Source organism: Electrophorus electricus, chromosome 15 (assembly GCF_041902795.1).
Source record: "Electrophorus electricus isolate QZ-2024a chromosome 15, ASM4190279v1, whole genome shotgun sequence".
NCBI classification, from domain to species: domain Eukaryota; kingdom Metazoa; phylum Chordata; class Actinopteri; order Gymnotiformes; family Gymnotidae; genus Electrophorus; species Electrophorus electricus.
The window spans coordinates 25,497,240-25,524,045 of NC_137511.1; the positions used below are offsets into that span (position 1 = coordinate 25,497,240).

General features: G+C 40.2%; 4 non-coding genes across 4 annotated transcripts; all 4 read left to right on the top strand.

Annotated features, from left to right (window-relative positions):
- Positions 1–5,468: 5,468 nt before the first annotated feature.
- On the top strand, positions 5,469–5,540 carry trnap-ugg (transfer RNA proline (anticodon UGG)). Its single transcript has one exon. It is a non-coding gene; the product is annotated as a tRNA-Pro (tRNA).
- A 5,523-nt stretch (positions 5,541–11,063) lies between these two features.
- On the top strand, positions 11,064–11,135 carry trnap-ugg (transfer RNA proline (anticodon UGG)). Its single transcript has one exon. It is a non-coding gene; the product is annotated as a tRNA-Pro (tRNA).
- Positions 11,136–16,664: 5,529 nt separating this feature from the next.
- trnap-ugg (transfer RNA proline (anticodon UGG)) lies at positions 16,665–16,736 on the top strand. Its single transcript has one exon. It is a non-coding gene; the product is annotated as a tRNA-Pro (tRNA).
- Positions 16,737–22,259: 5,523 nt separating this feature from the next.
- Positions 22,260–22,331, top strand: trnap-ugg (transfer RNA proline (anticodon UGG)). Its single transcript has one exon. It is a non-coding gene; the product is annotated as a tRNA-Pro (tRNA).
- Positions 22,332–26,806: the final 4,475 nt, after the last annotated feature.

The window sequence follows — 26,806 nt, forward strand, 5'->3', positions numbered from 1 at the left end:
ATTAACCTACCCAAAGCAGCTATGACTCGCTCTGCTCTATATAAGGGGCTGGAGACTTTCTGACCAGCAGGTTGCGCTGAACCCATTTTGCAGGCATTTCACAACTTTATCATTTTTAACACTGTGACATTGTTTTAGGTAATCTGTGTTCTACATATTCAAAAGAAGCACACTAGGAAGTAAGAATGGCTTCTTCTTTGGTGAAAATCTCCTTGTTAAATAATCTTTTTTTTCTACTGCATTGTTGTAAGTTTAAATTTGGTTAACATTTTTTCAGGGTTGCATGATTTGTAATTTTTTTACTGTTTGGAATGCCCAAGGTTTATAATATTACAAGTGGGACTATTCTCTACAAACCTATGCGATATCAGATCAAAGTTATTAGAATGTGTGATTTTCTGCTGTTTGTTATATATGTCAATGTTTACAGTAGCGATTTTCTTTGTTCAATCATTTTTTATGTGGTCTAACTGGAAGCATCTAATGACTGTGGTAACTCAAAGAGCTATTTAAAGGGCTCCGTCAGTGATTTTTAATCATTGCTGCACATACATTGTTGGTTTTCTTAAAAGTTAATTTTGCCATGTCATTGCCAATGTGTTTTTCACAGGCTAAGAACATCAGTGAGCTCTCTCTGACCAAGGTCCAGTTTATAGCCAGCGAGTTTGGTGGAGTTATGTTAAAGGGTTGGCATGCAGGCTTCCTGAGTGGTTTTTAAAACGTGTGTTTTGCTGAATCATTGGCAACACAAAACACCGAATGCTCCATCTGGTCACGGCCAATATTATAGCCAGCAAGTTTGTTGTTGCTACCTGAAAGTATTAGTGTGCAAGATTTAGGATTTTTTTTTTTACAGGCTATTTAAAATATGCTGTCAATGCAGTGGCTATGCTGTAACATTCACGTTAGATTAGACTTGCAACTAGACTTTGTAGGGTGGAAGAACTACGGGAACAGAACTGGGTTGTGCTTCCGTACCCATTACCGACACATTTTTTTAGTACCATTTGTGTGAAGTAGGAAAGTCAGCTGTGGTGGAACAACAGTAGAGCCAAAAACATAGCAAAGGGCTGAAATGACCTTACCTTTGATGTTAAGGTCTCTCAAGAATGCCTAAGGTAACTAAGCATGTGGAAGGTCACAAAGAGCAGATGGCTTGCATTCCCTCAGCCTTCAATGACATGCCGGCATGTTGTTGCATCATTTTCATACACTGACCCATTCTCACAAATCAAATTAATTGTCTTGCAAACATGTTTTGAATTGGAACACGCTGGAACAGGCTGAGGGCTCGGGCACACCGAGCTCCCTTACCTAGCATCCTGCTAGCCAACGTCCAGTCTCTGGATAACAAGCTAGACGACCTCCGGGCCAGGATAAAGTTCCAGAGGGACATTCGGGATTGCAATCTCCTCTGCTTCACCGAGTCGTGGCTGAACCCAGCGGTACCAAACCACGCTATCCTGCCGGCCGAGTTCTTCTCGGTTCACCGCATGGACAGGACGGCAGATTCGGGGAAATCGAGAGGCGGCGGAGTGTGTGTGATGGTAAACAACAGCTGGTGCAACAATGCCAACGTTGTTACTCTCGCCTGCTCCTGCTCACCCAACCTGGAGCTGCTCGACCTCAAACTTCGTCCTTTCTACCTTCCTCGGGAGTTCACTTCGGTCATCATCAACACCGTGTACATCCCACCTCAGGCTAACATGGACACTGCACTGTGGGAACTTCATGAGGCTCTCACACAGTTTCAGGCACAGCACCGGGACGCTGCACTTATTGTGGTTGGGGATTTCAACAGCGCTAACCTCAAGCGTGCGGTGCCCAACCTTTACCAGCACGTAACCTTCCCCACCAGGGGAAATAGGACACTAGATCACTGCTACACCCCATACAAGGACAGCTACAAGGCACTAGCTCAGCCACCGTTTGGTAAGTCGGACCACGCCGCCATCTTCCTCCTACCAAAATATAAACAATGGCTGAAACGGGAAGCTCCGGTTCAGAGGGAGGTCGCGCGCTGGACAGACCAATCGGTGGCCACTCTGCAGGACGCTCTGGATGACGCGGACTGGGACATGTTCCGGCGCAGCACTGATGATGTCAGCGAGTTTACGGAGGCAGTAGTAGGATTTATTGGGAAACTGGTGGACGACACGATCCCAAGAATCACCATCAAGAAGTTTTCCAACCAGAAGCCCTGGGTGGACAGAACCATCCGCGAGGCTCTGAACTCTCAAACTGCTGCCTACAATGCGGGGATCATCAGCGGGAACATGGACGAGTACAAGTCTGCAGCATACGGAGTGCGCAGGGCGGTGAGGGAGGCGAAGCGGCGCTACGGGAAGAAACTAGAGACACAGTTCCAGCAGAGTGGCTCTAGATCCCTGTGGCAGGGAATACGGATGATCACGGACTACAGGAGCCCACCCTCTGGGCTGATGAGTGCGGATGAGTCTCTGGCGAACGAGCTGAATACATTCTTTGCTCGCTTCGAGGCTACATCTAGCATTGCTAGTGCTAACAGCACCAATGCTAACGGCGCTAGTGCTAACAGCACCAATGCTAACGGCGCTAGTGCTAACAGCGCCAATGCTAACGGCGCTAGTGCTAATGGCACTATCGGCGCAGCCAATGGCACATGCGCGGGGCCCACCATAGAACAGCGCCCTCTCATCATCACGGAGAGTGACGTGAGGAGAGTGTTTAAAAGGGTGAATACCAGGAAGGCGATGGGACCAGACGGTATCTGCGGGAGGGTCCTCAAAGCCTGCGCAGATCAGCTAGCCCCGGTATTCACCGACATCTTCAATCTCTCCCTGACGCTCGGTATTGTCCCGTCCAGCTTCAAGCGGTCCACCATCGTCCCTGTCCCGAAGAAACCTCGACCCTCCGACCTCAATGACTACCGCCCTGTCGCCCTCACATCAGTCATGATGAAGTGCTTTGAAAAGCTAGTTAGAGACTTCATCACATCTTCACTGCCAGCCTCCACGGACCCACTGCAGTTTGCATACCGCCACAACCGCTCCACTGACGATGCGATTGCACATCTGCTCCACACTACACTGACTCACCTGGACAAAGGGAGGGGAAATTATGTTAAAATGCTATTTGTCGACTACAGTTCAGCATTTAACACTATCATTCCCTCCCTACTCACTACTAAGTTGGGAGATCTAGGACTGCATACATCCCTGTGCGACTGGATCTCCAACTTCCTAACAGACAGACCACAATTATTACGGGTGGGCAACTGCGCCTCATCCACCCTCACCCTCAGCACTGGAGCTCCTCAGGGTTGTGTCCTAAGCCCCCTGCTCTACTCACTGTACACCTACGACTGCACAGCCACTTCCAGCTCTAACACCATTGTCAAGTTTGCTGATGACACCGTTGTCGTGGGTCTGATCTCGGACAACGACGAGAGGGCCTACCTGGAGGAGATTAAACACCTAGAAAACTGGTGCCAGGAAAATAATCTCCTCCTAAACGTCAGTAAAACAAAGGAGCTGATCGTGGATTGCAGCAAGAAGCAGGAGCGGCACTACCAACCTGTGAGGATCAGTGGAACCACGGTGGAGAGAGTAGATAGTTTCAGGTACCTTGGTGTTCACATCTCGCAGGACCTGTCCTGGTCCCGCCATACCAGCTCCCTGGCAAAGAAGGCTCGTCAGCGTCTTTACCACCTCAGACGCCTAAGGGACTTCAGACTGCCCACCAAGGTACTGCGGAACTTCTACACCTGCACTATCGAGAGCATCCTCACGGGGAACATCACAGTCTGGTTTGGAAATGGCACCAAGCAGGACAGACAAGCACTCCAAAGGGTAGTGCGTTCAGCAGAGCGCATCACTCACTCGGAACTTCCTGACCTGCAGACCACCTACTACAAGCGGTGCCAAACCAAGGCCAGGAAAATTGTGAAGGACCCCACCCATCCCAACAATAGACTCTTCTCTCTGTTGAGGTCAGGGAGGCGCTTCCGCTCCCTGAAGACCAAAACAGAGAGACTGAAGAGGAGCTTCTTCCCACAGGCCATTCGGGCCCTGAATCAGGGAAACTGATAAACTGTGGGGACCACCACCACCACCACGTAACATGACTGTATATCTGTACATCTGTATATATAGATTTACATTTATACTCAATTAACCTGTTACAACAACTGTAGATATGGTACTATACAATGGATCTGTACATTCTGTAGATTGTGTACATATATACTCAGCCATATACATTGTACATTGTGTATATAATCATAATATACATATATTGTACATACATTGTTAATATATTTTTGTACATACATAGAATATATATTTATCTGTATATATATTTTTTTCTCTATGCACCCCTGGTTCTCTTCCTCAGTTTGGACAGAGCACTCTCCACCATTTCACTGCGTGTTGTACTGTGTATGACTATGTATGTGACAAATAAACCGAACTTGAACTTGAACTTGAACTTGTTATGTTAAAGGGTCGGCATGCAGGCTTCCTGAGTGGTTTTTAAAACGTGTGTTTTGCTGAATCATTGGCAACACAAAACACCGAATGCTCCATCTGGTCACGGCCAATATTATAGCCAGCAAGTTTGTTGTTGCTACCTGAAAGTATTAGTGTGCAAGATTTAGGATTTTTTTTTTTACAGGCTATTTAAAATATGCTGTCAATGCAGTGGCTATGCTGTAACATTCACGTTAGATTAGACTTGCAACTAGACTTTGTAGGGTGGAAGAACTACGGGAACAGAACTGGGTTGTGCTTCCGTACCCATTACCGACACATTTTTTAGTACCATTTGTGTGAAGTAGGAAAGTCAGCTGTGGTGGAACAACAGTAGAGCCAAAAACATAGCAAAGGGCTGAAATGACCTTACCTTTGATGTTAAGGTCTCTCAAGAATGCCTAAGGTAACTAAGCATGTGGAAGGTCACAAAGAGCAGATGGCTTGCATTCCCTCAGCCTTCAGTGACATGCCGGCATGTTGTTGCATCATTTTCATACACTGACCCATTCTCACAAATCAAATTAATTGTCTTGCAAACATGTTTTGAATTGTTTCTAGTGGTAGATCAATGACAAGGAATAATACCTGTCAAGTATGTACCTTGCAATGTTGCAAAGTCATCAGTCATCAAAAGAACTCTAAATTAATAAAATGAAAATTGTAATAAGTCAAGAATGCCAAATGAGCAGAAGGTGTCCAAATGTGGACATGAGACAAAAATCCAAAGGTAAACAAATGCAATGGGCTTGTTGGTCTAGGCGTATGATTCTTGCTTAGGGTGCGACGGATTCCAGGTTCAAATCGGGAACGAGCTCTTTATACTTACTTTGGATCCACAGGTGTCTTGCACCATATGTTAGTGTCGCTTCATGAAAGAGTAAAAGAACTGAAAGACCACCTCAATTCTGTTTCTTAACATTGCCCAGTCAAAAAAAGGGCTATACTGAGTTTAATGATGGCTTGTTGGTCTAGGGGTATGATTCTCGCTTTGGGTGTGAGAGGTCCTGGGTTCAATTCCCAGACAAGCCCACTTTGACTTCAACCAGTTGCTGGAGGTGAGATCATGCCTTCTCTATTTAAAAGTTTTTGCTAAGGGATGTCCAAATTAAGAAAGAGCTAGAGTGCCCACTTCCTGTCCTGGTGATCCAGTCTTCCACAGAGTATACAGCTGGCTCTAAGATTCTTGAAAAATTGCATTTCATTTAGCACTTGCTTTACATTCCGTTTGGAACTAAACTCTCCAGGTCCAGAATTGGCATGTTACGTTTTAAGGAATTTACTATGGTAATGTTTACCTTAACATGAGGTCTATCTATACAGAGAAGTGGACAGGGTCGCCCTATGACCAAGGCTTTAATCTCTCGGCCATTGCAGCTGTTGCATACTTTGGGCACTTGTGGGTTATGTCCTTGGACTTCTTCAAGCTCAATTATGAGTCCCCATGTGTCATTGATTCAGGGTTGCAAATGGCCTGATATGCAAATTCAAAGACAGGACTCTCCCGCATGGTCTGCTCACTATTTTAGCAAGCTAATGTCAATTCCAGATAAACAGGTGCTCAGAAGCTTGTCAGAGTATTAGACTGATGCACTACCTACTACACTAATGTGGCCTCCAAGGTCTTCCACGTCACGTGAAAACGTGGGACAGCTCAAGGTGGCTCACCAATTTTGCCTGAACACTGCTTTTGTTTTTAAAAAATCACACCTAGCTGATGTAGGTGTCATGTAAAGTTTTCACTGGCATGCTGTTAGTACAAGTGGGCAGAAATGTAAGTCAACAAAGATGAAACTTGCACATTGGAAATAAATTAGTGCAGGATATCGCTTGACCTAAGTTGAATGTTGACAAGAGAGTGCAGCTCAGTACATTAATTTGCAATGGAATAATCAGACATTTTGCAAACAGAGTCAAAGCCAAATTTGATAAAAATGCTGCATATGACATAACTCATAGTGTAGACCAATCTCGTGTTTATCACACAGGGATAGTCAAAATGCTTTGAATATTTTGCATTTTTACAAGAATTCGAAAAGAAATACAAATCATAAGCCAGCACACCAACATTGTTAAAAGAGGAAAATGAAGACAGGGTCAACATCACCAGAATGTGTTTAAAAAACTTTCTGTTGTATGTGCACTGATCCAAAATACTTCAAAACCTGTGGGATGTGTACATCTCAGTCAGTTTCTTTTAACACACATGCATCTGTCCTTGTTAGTATATTAGATAGTATCTCTGCCTCTCAGGCAGAAATTCTTGGGTTGTTTCCCCGGCAGGGAGTATTCCTATTCTTAGTGCACTGCAGACAAACCGGTGACTTGGCACCCTTTTTAGGAATGATAACATCGAATCCTACACCCACAGTTGCTCTTTTCTACTTATATGAATCAAGACACTAGCACATTGTGGATCAATACTTTGATAAAGCACCTGGGAGAGAATTTGATGCCCAGTGGCGACATTATCTCTAAGCAGACATGACAAAACATGCATACCATCAAGGCCAAGACTGAAGAGCATGGAAAAATTTTGTCAATTTCATAAACTACATCAAATGCTTTGCTGGTGTCAAATATTGTAATGACATTAAATATTGTGACTTGACAATTATGTGAAGGGTAGTGCTTGGTAACTGTCCATCTTGACTTTGGATTGTACATTTTCTCTCTTGACTTGTCTCGGGACTACAGTGTCAATTCTTGAGATGTATTTGTTCCAATTACATTTACATTTAAGGCATTTAGCAGACACTTTTATCCAGTGTGACTTACAAAAGGGCTTTGTCATTTACTCATAGAATACACCCTAGCCATTACAGTAGTTTAGAGTCCAATATACCACTGATCTAGAATACTGTAGAAATAAAAGGATCACTGCCATTACCTAGAAGTACAAAATGCATAAGGACTAAAGTTTGTTAGACAACATCAGTGTAATAAATACTACCCTACAATAAGTGCTAATTTAGTTAGTCAATATAGGAGCAGGGTCATTTGTCAGATTCCATGAATAGATGGGTCTTTAGTCTGTGTTTGAAGACTGCAAGAGCTCTGCTGTCAGGAGAGCAAGTGGAAGCTCATTTCACCATCTGTGAGTCTCAATGCTTGTCTTCCATGAGACTTGGAGCATGGAATTTCAAGCCGAGCCATACTTGAGGCTCGAAGCACCTGAGGTATGAATCGGGCTTTGACTACTGACTCAATGTATCAAGGGCCTGGCCCATTTTTGGCTTTGTAGGGCAGCATCAAGATTTTAAATCTGATGTGATTAGAGTTTTTATATGCCCATGATATCACGGAGGTAAGAAGGATGTGCTTTCTGCACTACATGAAACAAGACACTGCTATGTGGCAGGTAGATCATTCAGGAAAGGGTGTGGGAGTGCAAGATCTCCCCACTGGAGAATTGGTGCTGTATACCAAGTTCAATTGTCACCTTTGAGAACAGATGTGACATAAAGTTCATGCCTTGGTCAGATTGTATAACTTTGGGCAATCCAAAGGTAGTGCAGAATTTAATAACAGCTCTTCAATTTTAGTTATCGAAGGGGAATTGCCTCAGGTTACGTGGTGGCAGCACACATTATAGTCAATAGGTAGCAATGCCCAGAACGGGTCTTTGGCAAAGGGCCCACACAATCAACCAACACCTTTTCAAAGGGCTCACCAACTGCTGGAATGGGGCACAGAGGAACAGACAGAATGACCTGATTTGGTTTTCCGGCCATGTAAGGCATGAACGGCAGTGTCCAACATCACTCCTAATCGATGGCCAAAAGAAATGTTGTAGAATTTGTTGTTTTGTCATTTTTCTGATACCTAGGTGTCCAGACAGGGGATGGTCATGGGCTAGTGATAATATGTGTATTTGGTATGATGCTGGAACAACTACCTGGGCTACAGAGTTTCACTCCTCCTCAGAATCAGACTCACTCCATGTCCTGAATACAACACCACCTCAAATGAAATACATGCGCCGATAACCTTTCGGTTTGTTTTGTCACGATTCTTATTTTCTAGTACACATCCATTGGTCAAATATATTTATCATTTACTAAAATTTTATTCTGTGCATTGGAATACTTTTAAAATATACATCAGTAAGGTAATGTACATGAACCCATGTTTTCTGATTGTTTTTGGATAACAGAAAAATGGCTTGTCACGTGCATCCTTGACTCAGTCTATCTGTTACAGAAACAACATTTTTTGAGACAATTCTAATAGCCATTATTGTGGAAAAACCTCATCAGCCAGGATGATTTTGCATGTAGCTGTTTAATACAATCGTATAGGGTAGTTGTGTGTTTGATTATAAATGATGATCTCATAATAATCTTATCTACATATTCTTATACATTTACATAGTAGCATTCACTCATATACTCAAATTCCATATGATACATAGAAAAGGTCCACCTCATCCATTTTAGTTTTTACCTGATCAATAATCCAAAAAAATATATAAATAACAGCACCCTCTAGCGATGAACCTCAATTATTTCAAGCTAAATATAAAGTATAGCTAGGATAAGTCAGCACTATCTTGCAGCTAGAACAAATTATTCTCAGATTAATTTATGCATCATGGCAAGTGGCTGAGTTAAAAATGAAACACAATTAAGTCAAATTAAATTGACCCACCTGCAACAAGTTCAGCAACCACATTTAATTTCACTGAATGGTCAGCTAGCCAGCCTATACAAAACAGGTTATTGTTAGAAATTCTGCATGTGTGATTCACTTATCTTCACATCTCAGATTGCTTATAATGATATACTAATGTAGCCACGTTAGAAATAATTTGTGAAATCCACCACAAAAGGTGAGACTCAACATAATAAATAATGAGACAAATCTTGGGATATGACTTGGATATTAACCTACCCAAAGCAGCTATGACTCACTCTGCTCTATATAAGGGGCTGGAGACTTTCTGACCAGCAGGTTGCGCTGAACCCATTTTGCAGGCATTTCACAACTTTATCATTTTTAACACTGTGACATTGTTTTAGGTAATCTGTGTTCTACATATTCAAAAGAAGCACACTAGGAAGTAAGAATGGCTTCTTCTTTGGTGAAAATCTCCTTGTTAAATAATCTTTTTTTTCTACTGCATTGTTGTAAGTTTAAATTTGGTTAACATTTTTTCAGGGTTGCATGATTTGTAATTTTTTTACTGTTTGGAATGCCCAAGGTTTATAATATTACAAGTGGGACTATTCTCTACAAACCTATGCGATATCAGATCAAAGTTATTAGAATGTGTGATTTTCTGCTGTTTGTTATATATGTCAATGTTTACAGTAGCGATTTTCTTTGTTCAATCATTTTTTATGTGGTCTAACTGGAAGCATCTAATGACTGTGGTAACTCAAAGAGCTATTTAAAGGGCTCCGTCAGTGATTTTTAATCATTGCTGCACATACATTGTTGGTTTTCTTAAAAGTTAATTTTGCCATGTCATTGCCAATGTGTTTTTCACAGGCTAAGAACATCAGTGAGCTCTCTCTGACCAAGGTCCAGTTTATAGCCAGCGAGTTTGGTGGAGTTATGTTAAAGGGTTGGCATGCAGGCTTCCTGAGTGGTTTTTAAAACGTGTGTTTTGCTGAATCATTGGCAACACAAAACACCGAATGCTCCATCTGGTCACGGCCAATATTATAGCCAGCAAGTTTGTTGTTGCTACCTGAAAGTATTAGTGTGCAAGATTTAGGATTTTTTTTTTTACAGGCTATTTAAAATATGCTGTCAATGCAGTGGCTATGCTGTAACATTCACGTTAGATTAGACTTGCAACTAGACTTTGTAGGGTGGAAGAACTACGGGAACAGAACTGGGTTGTGCTTCCGTACCCATTACCGACACATTTTTTTAGTACCATTTGTGTGAAGTAGGAAAGTCAGCTGTGGTGGAACAACAGTAGAGCCAAAAACATAGCAAAGGGCTGAAATGACCTTACCTTTGATGTTAAGGTCTCTCAAGAATGCCTAAGGTAACTAAGCATGTGGAAGGTCACAAAGAGCAGATGGCTTGCATTCCCTCAGCCTTCAATGACATGCCGGCATGTTGTTGCATCATTTTCATACACTGACCCATTCTCACAAATCAAATTAATTGTCTTGCAAACATGTTTTGAATTGTTTCTAGTGGTAGATCAATGACAAGGAATAATACCTGTCAAGTATGTACCTTGCAATGTTGCAAAGTCATCAGTCATCAAAAGAACTCTAAATTAATAAAATGAAAATTGTAATAAGTCAAGAATGCCAAATGAGCAGAAGGTGTCCAAATGTGGACATGAGACAAAAATCCAAAGGTAAACAAATGCAATGGGCTTGTTGGTCTAGGCGTATGATTCTTGCTTAGGGTGCGACGGATTCCAGGTTCAAATCGGGAACGAGCTCTTTATACTTACTTTGGATCCACAGGTGTCTTGCACCATATGTTAGTGTCGCTTCATGAAAGAGTAAAAGAACTGAAAGACCACCTCAATTCTGTTTCTTAACATTGCCCAGTCAAAAAAAGGGCTATACTGAGTTTAATGATGGCTTGTTGGTCTAGGGGTATGATTCTGGCTTTGGGTGTGAGAGGTCCTGGGTTCAATTCCCAGACAAGCCCACTTTGACTTCAACCAGTTGCTGGAGGTGAGATCATGCCTTCTCTATTTAAAAGTTTTTGCTAAGGGATGTCCAAATTAAGAAAGAGCTAGAGTGCCCACTTCCTGTCCTGGTGATCCAGTCTTCCACAGAGTATACAGCTGGCTCTAAGATTCTTGAAAAATTGCATTTCATTTAGCACTTGCTTTACATTCCATTTGGAACTAAACTCTCCAGGTCCAGAATTGGCATGTTACGTTTTAAGGAATTTACTATGGTAATGTTTACCTTAACATGAGGTCTATCTATACAGAGAAGTGGACAGGGTCGCCCTATGACCAAGGCTTTAATCTCTCGGCCATTGCAGCTGTTGCATACTTTGGGCACTTGTGGGTTATGTCCTTGGACTTCTTCAAGCTCAATTATGAGTCCCCATGTGTCATTGATTCAGGGTTGCAAATGGCCTGATATGCAAATTCAAAGACAGGACTCTCCCGCATGGTCTGCTCACTATTTTAGCAAGCTAATGTCAATTCCAGATAAACAGGTGCTCAGAAGCTTGTCAGAGTATTAGACTGATGCACTACCTACTACACTAATGTGGCCTCCAAGGTCTTCCACGTGAAAACGTGGGACAGCTCAAGGTGGCTCACCAATTTTGCCTGAACACTGCTTTTGTTTTTAAAAAATCACACCTAGCTGATGTAGGTGTCATGTAAAGTTTTCACTGGCATGCTGTTAGTACAAGTGGGCAGAAATGTAAGTCAACAAAGATGAAACTTGCACAATGGAAATAAATTAGTGCAAGATATCGCTTGACCTAAGTTGAATGTTGACAAGAGAGTGCAGCTCAGTACATTAATTTGCAATGGAATAATCAGACATTTTGCAAACAGAGTCAAAGCCAAATTTGATAAAAATGCTGCATATGACATAACTCATAGTGTAGACCAATCTCGTGTTTATCACACAGGGATAGCCAAAATGCTTTGAATATTTTGCATTTTTACAAGAATTCGAAAAGAAATACAAATCATAAGCCAGCACACCAACATTGTTAAAAGAGGAAAATGAAGACAGGGTCAACATCACCAGAATGTGTTTAAAAAACTTTCTGTTGTATGTGCACTGATCCAAAATACTTCAAAACCTGTGGGATGTGTACATCTCAGTCAGTTTCTTTTAACACACATGCATCTGTCCTTGTTAGTATATTAGATAGTATCTCTGCCTCTCAGGCAGAAATTCTTGGGTTGTTTCCCCAGGAGGGAGTATTCCTATTCTTAGTGCACTGCAGACAAACCGGTGACTTGGCACCCTTTTTAGGAATGATAACATCGAATCCTACACCCACAGTTGCTCTTTTCTACTTATATGAATCAAGACACTAGCACATTGTGGATCAATACTTTGATAAAGCACCTGGGAGAGAATTTGATGCCCAGTGGCGACATTATCTCTAAGCAGACATGACAAAACATGCATACCATCAAGGCCAAGACTGAAGAGCATGGAAAAATTTTGTCAATTTCATAAACTACATCAAATGCTTTGCTGGTGTCAAATATTGTAATGACATTAAATATTGTGACTTGACAATTATGTGAAAGGTAGTGCTTGGTAACTGTCCATCTTGACTTTGGATTGTACATTTTCTCTCTTGACTTGTCTCGGGACTACAGTGTCAATTCTTGAGATGTATTTGTTCCAATTACATTTACATTTAAGGCATTTAGCAGACACTTTTATCCAGTGTGACTTACAAAAGGGCTTTGTCATTTACTCATAGAATACACCCTAGCCATTACAGTAGTTTAGAGTCCAATATACCACTGATCTAGAATACTGTAGAAATAAAAGGATCACTGCCGTTACCTAGAAGTACAAAATGCATAAGGACTAAAGTTTGTTAGACAACATCAGTGTAATAAATACTACCCTACAATAAGTGCTAATTTAGTTAGTCAATATAGGAGCAGGGTCATTTGTCAGATTCCATGAATAGATGGGTCTTTAGTCTGTGTTTGAAGACTGCAAGAGCTCTGCTGTCAGGAGAGCAAGTGGAAGCTCATTTCACCATCTGTGAGTCTCAATGCTTGTCTTCCATGAGACTTGGAGCATGGAATTTCAAGCCGAGCCATACTTGAGGCTCGAAGCACCTGAGGTATGAATCGGGCTTTGACTACTGACTCAATGTATCAAGGGCCTGGCCCATTTTTGGCTTTGTAGGGCAGCATCAAGATTTTAAATCTGATGTGATTAGAGTTTTTATATGCCCATGATATCACGGAGGTAAGAAGGATGTGCTTTCTGCACTACATGAAACAAGACACTGCTATGTGGCAGGTAGATCATTCAGGAAAGGGTGTGGGAGTGCAAGATCTCCCCACTGGAGAATTGGTGCTGTATACCAAGTTCAATTGTCACCTTTGAGAACAGATGTGACATAAAGTTCATGCCTTGGTCAGATTGTATAACTTTGGGCAATCCAAAGGTAGTGCAGAATTTAATAACAGCTCTTCAATTTTAGTTATCGAAGGGGAATTGCCTCAGGTTACGTGGTGGCAGCACACATTATAGTCAATAGGTAGCAATGCCCAGAACGGGTCTTTGGCAAAGGGCCCACACAATCAACCAACACCTTTTCAAAGGGCTCACCAACTGCTGGAATGGGGCACAGAGGAACAGACAGAATGACCTGATTTGGTTTTCCGGCCATGTAAGGCATGAACGGCAGTGTCCAACATCACTCCTAATCGATGGCCAAAAGAAATGTTGTAGAATTTGTTGTTTTGTCATTTTTCTGATACCTAGGTGTCCAGACAGGGGATGGTCATGGGCTAGTGATAATATGTGTATTTGGTATGATGCTGGAACAACTACCTTGGCTACAGAGTTTCACTCCTCCTCAGAATCAGACTCACTCCATGTCCTGAATACAACACCACCTCAAATGAAATACATGCGCCGATAACCTTTCGGTTTGTTTTGTCAAGATTCTTATTTTCTAGTACACATCCATTGGTCAAATATATTTATCATTTACTAAAATTTTATTCTGTGCATTGGAATACTTTTAAAATATACATCAGTAAGGTAATGTACATGAACCCATGTTTTCTGATTGTTTTTGGATAACAGAAAAATGGCTTGTCACGTGCATCCTTGACTCAGTCTATCTGTTACAGAAACAACATTTTTTGAGACAATTCTAATAGCCATTATTGTGGAAAAACCTCATCAGCCAGGATGATTTTGCATGTAGCTGTTTAATACAATCGTATAGGGTAGTTGTGTGTTTGATTATAAATGATGATCTCATAATAATCTTATCTACATATTCTTATACATTTACATAGTAGCATTCACTCATATACTCAAATTCCATATGATACATAGAAAAGGTCCACCTCATCCATTTTAGTTTTTACCTGATCAATAATCCAAAAAATAATAATAATAATAAATAAATAACAGCTGTCTCTAACAATGAACCTCAATTATTTCAAGCTAAATATATAGTATAGCTAGGATAAGTCAGCGCTATCTTGCAGCTAGAACAAAATATGCTCAGATTAATTTATGCGCCATGGCACACGGCTGAGTTAAAAATGAAACACAATGAAATGAAATTAAATTGACCCACCTGCAACAAGTTCAGCAACCACATTTAATTTCACTGAGTGGTCAGCTAGCCAGCCTATACAAAACAGGTTATTGTTAGAAATTCTGCATGTGTGATTCACTTATCTTCACATCTCAGATTGCTTATAATGATATACTAATGTATCCACGTTAGAAATAATTGGTGAAATCCACCACAAAAGGTGAGACTCAACATAATAAATAATGAGACAAATCTTGGGATATGACTTGGATATTAACCTACCCAAAGCAGCTATGACTCGCTCTGCTCTATATAAGGGGCTGGAGACTTTCTGACCAGCAGGTTGCGCTGAACCCATTTTGCAGGCATTTCACAACTTTATCATTTTTAACACTGTGACATTGTTTTAGGTAATCTGTGTTCTACATATTCAAAAGAAGCACACTAGGAAGTAAGAATGGCTTCTTCTTTGGTGAAAATCTCCTTGTTAAATAATCTTTTTTTTCTACTGCATTGTTGTAAGTTTAAATTTGGTTAACATTTTTTCAGGGTTGCATGATTTGTAATTTTTTTACTGTTTGGAATGCCCAAGGTTTATAATATTACAAGTGGGACTATTCTCTACAAACCTATGCGATATCAGATCAAAGTTATTAGAATGTGTGATTTTCTGCTGTTTGTTATATATGTCAATGTTTACAGTAGCGATTTTCTTTGTTCAATCATTTTTTATGTGGTCTAACTGGAAGCATCTAATGACTGTGGTAACTCAAAGAGCTATTTAAAGGGCTCCGTCAGTGATTTTTAATCATTGCTGCACATACATTGTTGGTTTTCTTAAAAGTTAATTTTGCCATGTCATTGCCAATGTGTTTTTCACAGGCTAAGAACATCAGTGAGCTCTCTCTGACCAAGGTCTAGTTTATAGCCAGCGAGTTTGGTGGAGTTATGTTAAAGGGTTGGCATGCGGGCTTCCTGAGTGGTTTTTAAAACGTGTGTTTTGCTGAATCATTGGCAACACAAAACACCGAATGCTCCATCTGGTCACGGCCAATATTATAGCCAGCAAGTTTGTTGTTGCTACCTGAAAGTATTAGTGTGCAAGATTTAGGTTTTTTTTTTTTTACAGGCTATTTAAAATATGCTGTCAATGCAGTGGCTATGCTGTAACATTCACGTTAGATTAGACTTGCAACTAGACTTTGTAGGGTGGAAGAACTACGGGAACAGAACTGGGTTGTGCTTCCGTACCCTTTACCGACACATTTTTTAGTACCATTTGTGTGAAGTAGGAAAGTCAGCTGTGGTGGAACAACAGTAGAGCCAAAAACATAGCAAAGGGCTGAAATGACCTTACCTTTGATGTTAAGGTCTCTCAAGAATGCCTAAGGTAACTAAGCATGTGGAAGGTCACAAAGAGCAGATGGCTTGCATTCCCTCAGCCTTCAATGACATGCCGGCATGTTGTTGCATCATTTTCATACACTGACCCATTCTCACAAATCAAATTAATTGTCTTGCAAACATGTTTTGAATTGTTTCTAGTGGTAGATCAATGACAAGGAATAATACCTGTCAAGTATGTACCTTGCAATGTTGCAAAGTCATCAGTCATCAAAAGAACTCTAAATTAATAAAATGAAAATTGTAATAAGTCAAGAATGCCAAATGAGCAGAAGGTGTCCAAATGTGGACATGAGACAAAAATCCAAAGGTAAACAAATGCAATGGGCTTGTTGGTCTAGGCGTATGATTCTTGCTTAGGGTGCGACGGATTCCAGGTTCAAATCGGGAACGAGCTCTTTATACTTACTTTGGATCCACAGGTGTCTTGCACCATATGTTAGTGTCGCTTCATGAAAGAGTAAAAGAACTGAAAGACCACCTCAATTCTGTTTCTTAACATTGCCCAGTCAAAAAAAGGGCTATACTGAGTTTAATGATGGCTTGTTGGTCTAGGGGTATGATTCTGGCTTTGGGTGTGAGAGGTCCTGGGTTCAATTCCCAGACAAGCCCACTTTGACTTCAACCAGTTGCTGGAGGTGAGATCATGCCTTCTCTATTTAAAAGTTTTTGCTAAGGGATGTCCAAATTAAGAAAGAGCTAGAGTGCCCACTTCCTGTCCTGGTGATCCAGTCTTCCACAGAGTATACAGCTGGCTCTAAGATTCTTGAAAAATTGCATTTCATTTAGCACTTGCTTTACATTCCATTTGGAACTAAACTCTCCAGGTCCAGAATTGGCATGTTACGTTTTAAGGAATTTACTATGGTAATGTTTACCTTAACATGAGGTCTATCTATACAGAGAAGTGGACAGGGTCGCCCTATGACCAAGGCTTTAATCTCTCGGCCATTGCAGCTGTTGCATACTTTGGGCACTTGTGGGTTATGTCCTTGGACTTCTTCAAGCTCAATTATGAGTCCCCATGTGTCATTGATTCAGGGTTGCAAATGGCCTGATATGCAAATTCAAAGACAGGACTCTCCCGCATGGTCTGCTCACTATTTTAGCAAGCTAATGTCAATTCCAGATAAACAGGTGCTCAGAAGCTTGTCAGAGTATTAGACTGATGCACTACCTACTACACTAATGTGGCCTCCAAGGTCTTCCACGTCACGTGAAAACGTGGGACAGCTCAAGGTGGCTCACCAATTTTGCCTGAACACTGCTTTTGTTTTTAAAAAATCACACCTAGCTGATGTAGGTGTCATGTAAAGTTTTCACTGGCATGCTGTTAGTACAAGTGGGCAGAAATGTAAGTCAACAAAGATGAAACTTGCACATTGGAAATAAATTAGTGCAGGATATCGCTTGACCTAAGTTGAATGTTGACAAGAGAGTGCAGCTCAGTACATTAATTTGCAATGGAATAATCAGACATTTTGCAAACAGAGTCAAAGCCAAATTTGATAAAAATGCTGCATATGACATAACTCATAGTGTAGACCAATCTCGTGTTTATCACACAGGGATAGTCAAAATGCTTTGAATATTTTGCATTTTTACAAGAATTCGAAAAGAAATACAAATCATAAGCCAGCACACCAACATTGTTAAAAGAGGAAAATGAAGACAGGGTCAACATCACCAGAATGTGTTTAAAAAACTTTCTGTTGTATGTGCACTGATCCAAAATACTTCAAAACCTGTGGGATGTGTACATCTCAGTCAGTTTCTTTTAACACACATGCATCTGTCCTTGTTAGTATATTAGATAGTATCTCTGCCTCTCAGGCAGAAATTCTTGGGTTGTTTCCCCGGCAGGGAGTATTCCTATTCTTAGTGCACTGCAGACAAACCGGTGACTTGGCACCCTTTTTAGGAATGATAACATCGAATCCTACACCCACAGTTGCTCTTTTCTACTTATATGAATCAAGACACTAGCACATTGTGGATCAATACTTTGATAAAGCACCTGGGAGAGAATTTGATGCCCAGTGGCGACATTATCTCTAAGCAGACATGACAAAACATGCATACCATCAAGGCCAAGACTGAAGAGCATGGAAAAATTTTGTCAATTTCATAAACTACATCAAATGCTTTGCTGGTGTCAAATATTGTAATGACATTAAATATTGTGACTTGACAATTATGTGAAGGGTAGTGCTTGGTAACTGTCCATCTTGACTTTGGATTGTACATTTTCTCTCTTGACTTGTCTCGGGACTACAGTGTCAATTCTTGAGATGTATTTGTTCCAATTACATTTACATTTAAGGCATTTAGCAGACACTTTTATCCAGTGTGACTTACAAAAGGGCTTTGTCATTTACTCATAGAATACACCCTAGCCATTACAGTAGTTTAGAGTCCAATATACCACTGATCTAGAATACTGTAGAAATAAAAGGATCACTGCCATTACCTAGAAGTACAAAATGCATAAGGACTAAAGTTTGTTAGACAACATCAGTGTAATAAATACTACCCTACAATAAGTGCTAATTTAGTTAGTCAATATAGGAGCAGGGTCATTTGTCAGATTCCATGAATAGATGGGTCTTTAGTCTGTGTTTGAAGACTGCAAGAGCTCTGCTGTCAGGAGAGCAAGTGGAAGCTCATTTCACCATCTGTGAGTCTCAATGCTTGTCTTCCATGAGACTTGGAGCATGGAATTTCAAGCCGAGCCATACTTGAGGCTCGAAGCACCTGAGGTATGAATCGGGCTTTGACTACTGACTCAATGTATCAAGGGCCTGGCCCATTTTTGGCTTTGTAGGGCAGCATCAAGATTTTAAATCTGATGTGATTAGAGTTTTTATATGCCCATGATATCACGGAGGTAAGAAGGATGTGCTTTCTGCACTACATGAAACAAGACACTGCTATGTGGCAGGTAGATCATTCAGGAAAGGGTGTGGGAGTGCAAGATCTCCCCACTGGAGAATTGGTGCTGTATACCAAGTTCAATTGTCACCTTTGAGAACAGATGTGACATAAAGTTCATGCCTTGGTCAGATTGTATAACTTTGGGCAATCCAAAGGTAGTGCAGAATTTAATAACAGCTCTTCAATTTTAGTTATCGAAGGGGAATTGCCTCAGGTTACGTGGTGGCAGCACACATTATAGTCAATAGGTAGCAATGCCCAGAACGGGTCTTTGGCAAAGGGCCCACACAATCAACCAACACCTTTTCAAAGGGCTCACCAACTGCTGGAATGGGGCACAGAGGAACAGACAGAATGACCTGATTTGGTTTTCCGGCCATGTAAGGCATGAACGGCAGTGTCCAACATCACTCCTAATCGATGGCCAAAAGAAATGTTGTAGAATTTGTTGTTTTGTCATTTTTCTGATACCTAGGTGTCCAGACAGGGGATGGTCATGGGCTAGTGATAATATGTGTATTTGGTATGATGCTGGAACAACTACCTGGGCTACAGAGTTTCACTCCTCCTCAGAATCAGACTCACTCCATGTCCTGAATACAACACCACCTCAAATGAAATACATGCGCCGATAACCTTTCGGTTTGTTTTGTCACGATTCTTATTTTCTAGTACACATCCATTGGTCAAATATATTTATCATTTACTAAAATTTTATTCTGTGCATTGGAATACTTTTAAAATATACATCAGTAAGGTAATGTACATGAACCCATGTTTTCTGATTGTTTTTGGATAACAGAAAAATGGCTTGTCACGTGCATCCTTGACTCAGTCTATCTGTTACAGAAACAACATTTTTTGAGACAATTCTAATAGCCATTATTGTGGAAAAACCTCATCAGCCAGGATGATTTTGCATGTAGCTGTTTAATACAATCGTATAGGGTAGTTGTGTGTTTGATTATAAATGATGATCTCATAATAATCTTATCTACATATTCTTATACATTTACATAGTAGCATTCACTCATATACTCAAATTCCATATGATACATAGAAAAGGTCCACCTCATCCATTTTAGTTTTTACCTGATCAATAATCCAAAAAAATATATAAATAACAGCACCCTCTAGCGATGAACCTCAATTATTTCAAGCTAAATATAAAGTATAGCTAGGATAAGTCAGCACTATCTTGCAGCTAGAACAAATTATTCTCAGATTAATTTATGCATCATGGCAAGTGGCTGAGTTAAAAATGAAACACAATTAAGTCAAATTAAATTGACCCACCTGCAACAAGTTCAGCAACCACATTTAATTTCACTGAATGGTCAGCTAGCCAGCCTATACAAAACAGGTTATTGTTCGAAATTCTGCATGTGTGATTCACTTATCTTCACATCTCAGATTGCTTATAATGATATACTAATGTATCCACGTTAGAAATAATTGGTGAAATCCACCACAAAAGGTGAGACTCAACATAATAAATAATGAGACAAATCTTGGGATATGACTTGGATATTAACCTACCCAAAGCAGCTATGACTCGCTCTGCTCTATATAAGGGGCTGGAGACTTTCTGACCAGCAGGTTGCGCTGAACCCATTTTGCAGGCATTTCACAACTTTATCATTTTTAACACTGTGACATTGTTTTAGGTAATCTGTGTTCTACATATTCAAAAGAAGCACACTAGGAAGTAAGAATGGCTTCTTCTTTGGTGAAAATCTCCTTGTTAAATAATCTTTTTTTTCTACTGCATTGTTGTAAGTTTAAATTTGGTTAACATTTTTTCAGGGTTGCATGATTTGTAATTTTTTTACTGTTTGGAATGCCCAAGGTTTATAATATTACAAGTGGGACTATTCTCTACAAACCTATGCGATATCAGATCAAAGTTATTAGAATGTGTGATTTTCTGCTGTTTGTTATATATGTCAATGTTTACAGTAGCGATTTTCTTTGTTCAATCATTTTTTATGTGGTCTAACTGGAAGCATCTAATGACTGTGGTAACTCAAAGAGCTATTTAAAGGGCTCCGTCAGTGATTTTTAATCATTGCTGCACATACATTGTTGGTTTTCTTAAAAGTTAATTTTGCCATGTCATTGCCAATGTGTTTTTCACAGGCTAAGAACATCAGTGAGCTCTCTCTGACCAAGGTCTAGTTTATAGCCAGCGAGTTTGGTGGAGTTATGTTAAAGGGTTGGCATGCGGGCTTCCTGAGTGGTTTTTAAAACGTGTGTTTTGCTGAATCATTGGCAACACAAAACACCGAATGCTCCATCTGGTCACGGCCAATATTATAGCCAGCAAGTTTGTTGTTGCTACCTGAAAGTATTAGTGTGCAAGATTTAGGTTTTTTTTTTTTTACAGGCTATTTAAAATATGCTGTCAATGCAGTGGCTATGCTGTAACATTCACGTTAGATTAGACTTGCAACTAGACTTTGTAGGGTGGAAGAACTACGGGAACAGAACTGGGTTGTGCTTCCGTACCCTTTACCGACACATTTTTTAGTACCATTTGTGTGAAGTAGGAAAGTCAGCTGTGGTGGAACAACAGTAGAGCCAAAAACATAGCAAAGGGCTGAAATGACCTTACCTTTGATGTTAAGGTCTCTCAAGAATGCCTAAGGTAACTAAGCATGTGGAAGGTCACAAAGAGCAGATGGCTTGCATTCCCTCAGCCTTCAATGACATGCCGGCATGTTGTTGCATCATTTTCATACACTGACCCATTCTCACAAATCAAATTAATTGTCTTGCAAACATGTTTTGAATTGTTTCTAGTGGTAGATCAATGACAAGGAATAATACCTGTCAAGTATGTACCTTGCAATGTTGCAAAGTCATCAGTCATCAAAAGAACTCTAAATTAATAAAATGAAAATTGTAATAAGTCAAGAATGCCAAATGAGCAGAAGGTGTCCAAATGTGGACATGAGACAAAAATCCAAAGGTAAACAAATGCAATGGGCTTGTTGGTCTAGGCGTATGATTCTTGCTTAGGGTGCGACGGATTCCAGGTTCAAATCGGGAACGAGCTCTTTATACTTACTTTGGATCCACAGGTGTCTTGCACCATATGTTAGTGTCGCTTCATGAAAGAGTAAAAGAACTGAAAGACCACCTCAATTCTGTTTCTTAACATTGCCCAGTCAAAAAAAGGGCTATACTGAGTTTAATGATGGCTTGTTGGTCTAGGGGTATGATTCTCGCTTTGGGTGTGAGAGGTCCTGGGTTCAATTCCCAGACAAGCCCACTTTGACTTCAACCAGTTGCTGGAGGTGAGATCATGCCTTCTCTATTTAAAAGTTTTTGCTAAGGGATGTCCAAATTAAGAAAGAGCTAGAGTGCCCACTTCCTGTCCTGGTGATCCAGTCTTCCACAGAGTATACAGCTGGCTCTAAGATTCTTGAAAAATTGCATTTCATTTAGCACTTGCTTTACATTCCGTTTGGAACTAAACTCTCCAGGTCCAGAATTGGCATGTTACGTTTTAAGGAATTTACTATGGTAATGTTTACCTTAACATGAGGTCTATCTATACAGAGAAGTGGACAGGGTCGCCCTATGACCAAGGCTTTAATCTCTCGGCCATTGCAGCTGTTGCATACTTTGGGCACTTGTGGGTTATGTCCTTGGACTTCTTCAAGCTCAATTATGAGTCCCCATGTGTCATTGATTCAGGGTTGCAAATGGCCTGATATGCAAATTCAAAGACAGGACTCTCCCGCATGGTCTGCTCACTATTTTAGCAAGCTAATGTCAATTCCAGATAAACAGGTGCTCAGAAGCTTGTCAGAGTATTAGACTGATGCACTACCTACTACACTAATGTGGCCTCCAAGGTCTTCCACGTCACGTGAAAACGTGGGACAGCTCAAGGTGGCTCACCAATTTTGCCTGAACACTGCTTTTGTTTTTAAAAAATCACACCTAGCTGATGTAGGTGTCATGTAAAGTTTTCACTGGCATGCTGTTAGTACAAGTGGGCAGAAATGTAAGTCAACAAAGATGAAACTTGCACATTGGAAATAAATTAGTGCAGGATATCGCTTGACCTAAGTTGAATGTTGACAAGAGAGTGCAGCTCAGTACATTAATTTGCAATGGAATAATCAGACATTTTGCAAACAGAGTCAAAGCCAAATTTGATAAAAATGCTGCATATGACATAACTCATAGTGTAGACCAATCTCGTGTTTATCACACAGGGATAGTCAAAATGCTTTGAATATTTTGCATTTTTACAAGAATTCGAAAAGAAATACAAATCATAAGCCAGCACACCAACATTGTTAAAAGAGGAAAATGAAGACAGGGTCAACATCACCAGAATGTGTTTAAAAAACTTTCTGTTGTATGTGCACTGATCCAAATTACTTCAAAACCTGTGGGATGTGTACATCTCAGTCAGTTTCTTTTAACACACATGCATCTGTCCTTGTTAGTATATTAGATAGTATCTCTGCCTCTCAGGCAGAAATTCTTGGGTTGTTTTCCCGGCAGGGAGTATTCCTATTCTTAGTGCACTGCAGACAAACCGGTGACTTGGCACCCTTTTTAGGAATGATAACATCGAATCCTACACCCACAGTTGCTCTTTTCTACTTATATGAATCAAGACACTAGCACATTGTGGATCAATACTTTGATAAAGCACCTGGGAGAGAATTTGATGCCCAGTGGCGACATTATCTCTAAGCAGACATGACAAAACATGCATACCATCAAGGCCAAGACTGAAGAGCATGGAAAAATTTTGTCAATTTCATAAACTACATCAAATGCTTTGCTGGTGTCAAATATTGTAATGACATTAAATATTGTGACTTGACAATTATGTGAAGGGTAGTGCTTGGTAACTGTCCATCTTGACTTTGGATTGTACATTTTCTCTCTTGACTTGTCTCGGGACTACAGTGTCAATTCTTGAGATGTATTTGTTCCAATTACATTTACATTTAAGGCATTTAGCAGACACTTTTATCCAGTGTGACTTACAAAAGGGCTTTGTCATTTACTCATAGAATACACCCTAGCCATTACAGTAGTTTAGAGTCCAATATACCACTGATCTAGAATACTGTAGAAATAAAAGGATCACTGCCGTTACCTAGAAGTACAAAATGCATAAGGACTAAAGTTTGTTAGACAACATCAGTGTAATAAATACTACCCTACAATAAGTGCTAATTTAGTTAGTCAATATAGGAGCAGGGTCATTTGTCAGATTCCATGAATAGATGGGTCTTTAGTCTGTGTTTGAAGACTGCAAGAGCTCTGCTGTCAGGAGAGCAAGTGGAAGCTCATTTCACCATCTGTGAGTCTCAATGCTTGTCTTCCATGAGACTTGGAGCATGGAATTTCAAGCCGAGCCATACTTGAGGCTCGAAGCACCTGAGGTATGAATCGGGCTTTGACTACTGACTCAATGTATCAAGGGCCTGGCCCATTTTTGGCTTTGTAGGGCAGCATCAAGATTTTAAATCTGATGTGATTAGAGTTTTTATATGCCCATGATATCACGGAGGTAAGAAGGATGTGCTTTCTGCACTACATGAAACAAGACACTGCTATGTGGCAGGTAGATCATTCAGGAAAGGGTGTGGGAGTGCAAGATCTCCCCACTGGAGAATTGGTGCTGTATACCAAGTTCAATTGTCACCTTTGAGAACAGATGTGACATAAAGTTCATGCCTTGGTCAGATTGTATAACTTTGGGCAATCCAAAGGTAGTGCAGAATTTAATAACAGCTCTTCAATTTTAGTTATCGAAGGGGAATTGCCTCAGGTTACGTGGTGGCAGCACACATTATAGTCAATAGGTAGCAATGCCCAGAACGGGTCTTTGGCAAAGGGCCCACACAATCAACCAACACCTTTTCAAAGGGCTCACCAACTGCTGGAATGGGGCACAGAGGAACAGACAGAATGACCTGATTTGGTTTTCCGGCCATGTAAGGCATGAACGGCAGTGTCCAACATCACTCCTAATCGATGGCCAAAAGAAATGTTGTAGAATTTGTTGTTTTGTCATTTTTCTGATACCTAGGTGTCCAGACAGGGGATGGTCATGGGCTAGTGATAATATGTGTATTTGGTATGATGCTGGAACAACTACCTGGGCTACAGAGTTTCACTCCTCCTCAGAGTCAGACTCACTCCATGTCCTGAATACAACACCACCTCAAATGAAATACATGCGCCGATAACCTTTCGGTTTATTTTGTCACGATTCTTATTTTCTAGTACACATCCATTGGTCAAATATATTTATCATTTACTAAAATTTTATTCTGTGCATTGGAATACTTTTAAAATATACATCACTAAGGTAATGTACATGAACCCATGTTTTCTGATTGTTTTTGGATAACAGAAAAATGGCTTGTCACGTGCATCCTTGACTCAGTCTATCTGTTACAGAAACAACATTTTTTGAGACAATTCTAATAGCCATTATTGTGGAAAAACCTCATCAGCCAGGATGATTTTGCATGTAGCTGTTTAATACAATCGTATAGGGTAGTTGTGTGTTTGATTATAAATGATGATCTCATAATAATCTTATCTACATATTCTTATACATTTACATAGTAGCATTCACTCATATACTCAAATTCCATATGATACATAGAAAAGGTCCACCTCATCCATTTTAGTTTTTACCTGATCAATAATCCAAAAAAATATATAAATAACAGCACCCTCTAGCGATGAACCTCAATAATTTCAAGCTAAATATAAAGTATAGCTAGGATAAGTCAGCACTATCTTGCAGCTAGAACAAATTATTCTCAGATTAATTTATGCATCATGGCAAGTGGCTGAGTTAAAAATGAAACACAATTAAGTCAAATTAAATTGACCCACCTGCAACAAGTTCAGCAACCACATTTAATTTCACTGAATGGTCAGCTAGCCAGCCTATACAAAACAGGTTATTGTTAGAAATTCTGCATGTGTGATTCACTTATCTTCACATCTCAGATTGCTTATAATGATATACTAATGTATCCACGTTAGAAATAATTGGTGAAATCCACCACAAAAGGTGAGACTCAACATAATAAATAATGAGACAAATCTTGGGATATGACTTGGATATTAACCTACCCAAAGCAGCTATGACTCGCTCTGCTCTATATAAGGGGCTGGAGACTTTCTGACCAGCAGGTTGCGCTGAACCCATTTTGCAGGCATTTCACAACTTTATCATTTTTAACACTGTGACATTGTTTTAGGTAATCTGTGTTCTACATATTCAAAAGAAGCACACTAGGAAGTAAGAATGGCTTCTTCTTTGGTGAAAATCTCCTTGTTAAATAATCTTTTTTTTCTACTGCATTGTTGTAAGTTTAAATTTGGTTAACATTTTTTCAGGGTTGCATGATTTGTAATTTTTTTACTGTTTGGAATGCCCAAGGTTTATAATATTACAAGTGGGACTATTCTCTACAAACCTATGCGATATCAGATCAAAGTTATTAGAATGTGTGATTTTCTGCTGTTTGTTATATATGTCAATGTTTACAGTAGCGATTTTCTTTGTTCAATCATTTTTTATGTGGTCTAACTGGAAGCATCTAATGACTGTGGTAACTCAAAGAGCTATTTAAAGGGCTCCGTCAGTGATTTTTAATCATTGCTGCACATACATTGTTGGTTTTCTTAAAAGTTAATTTTGCCATGTCATTGCCAATGTGTTTTTCACAGGCTAAGAACATCAG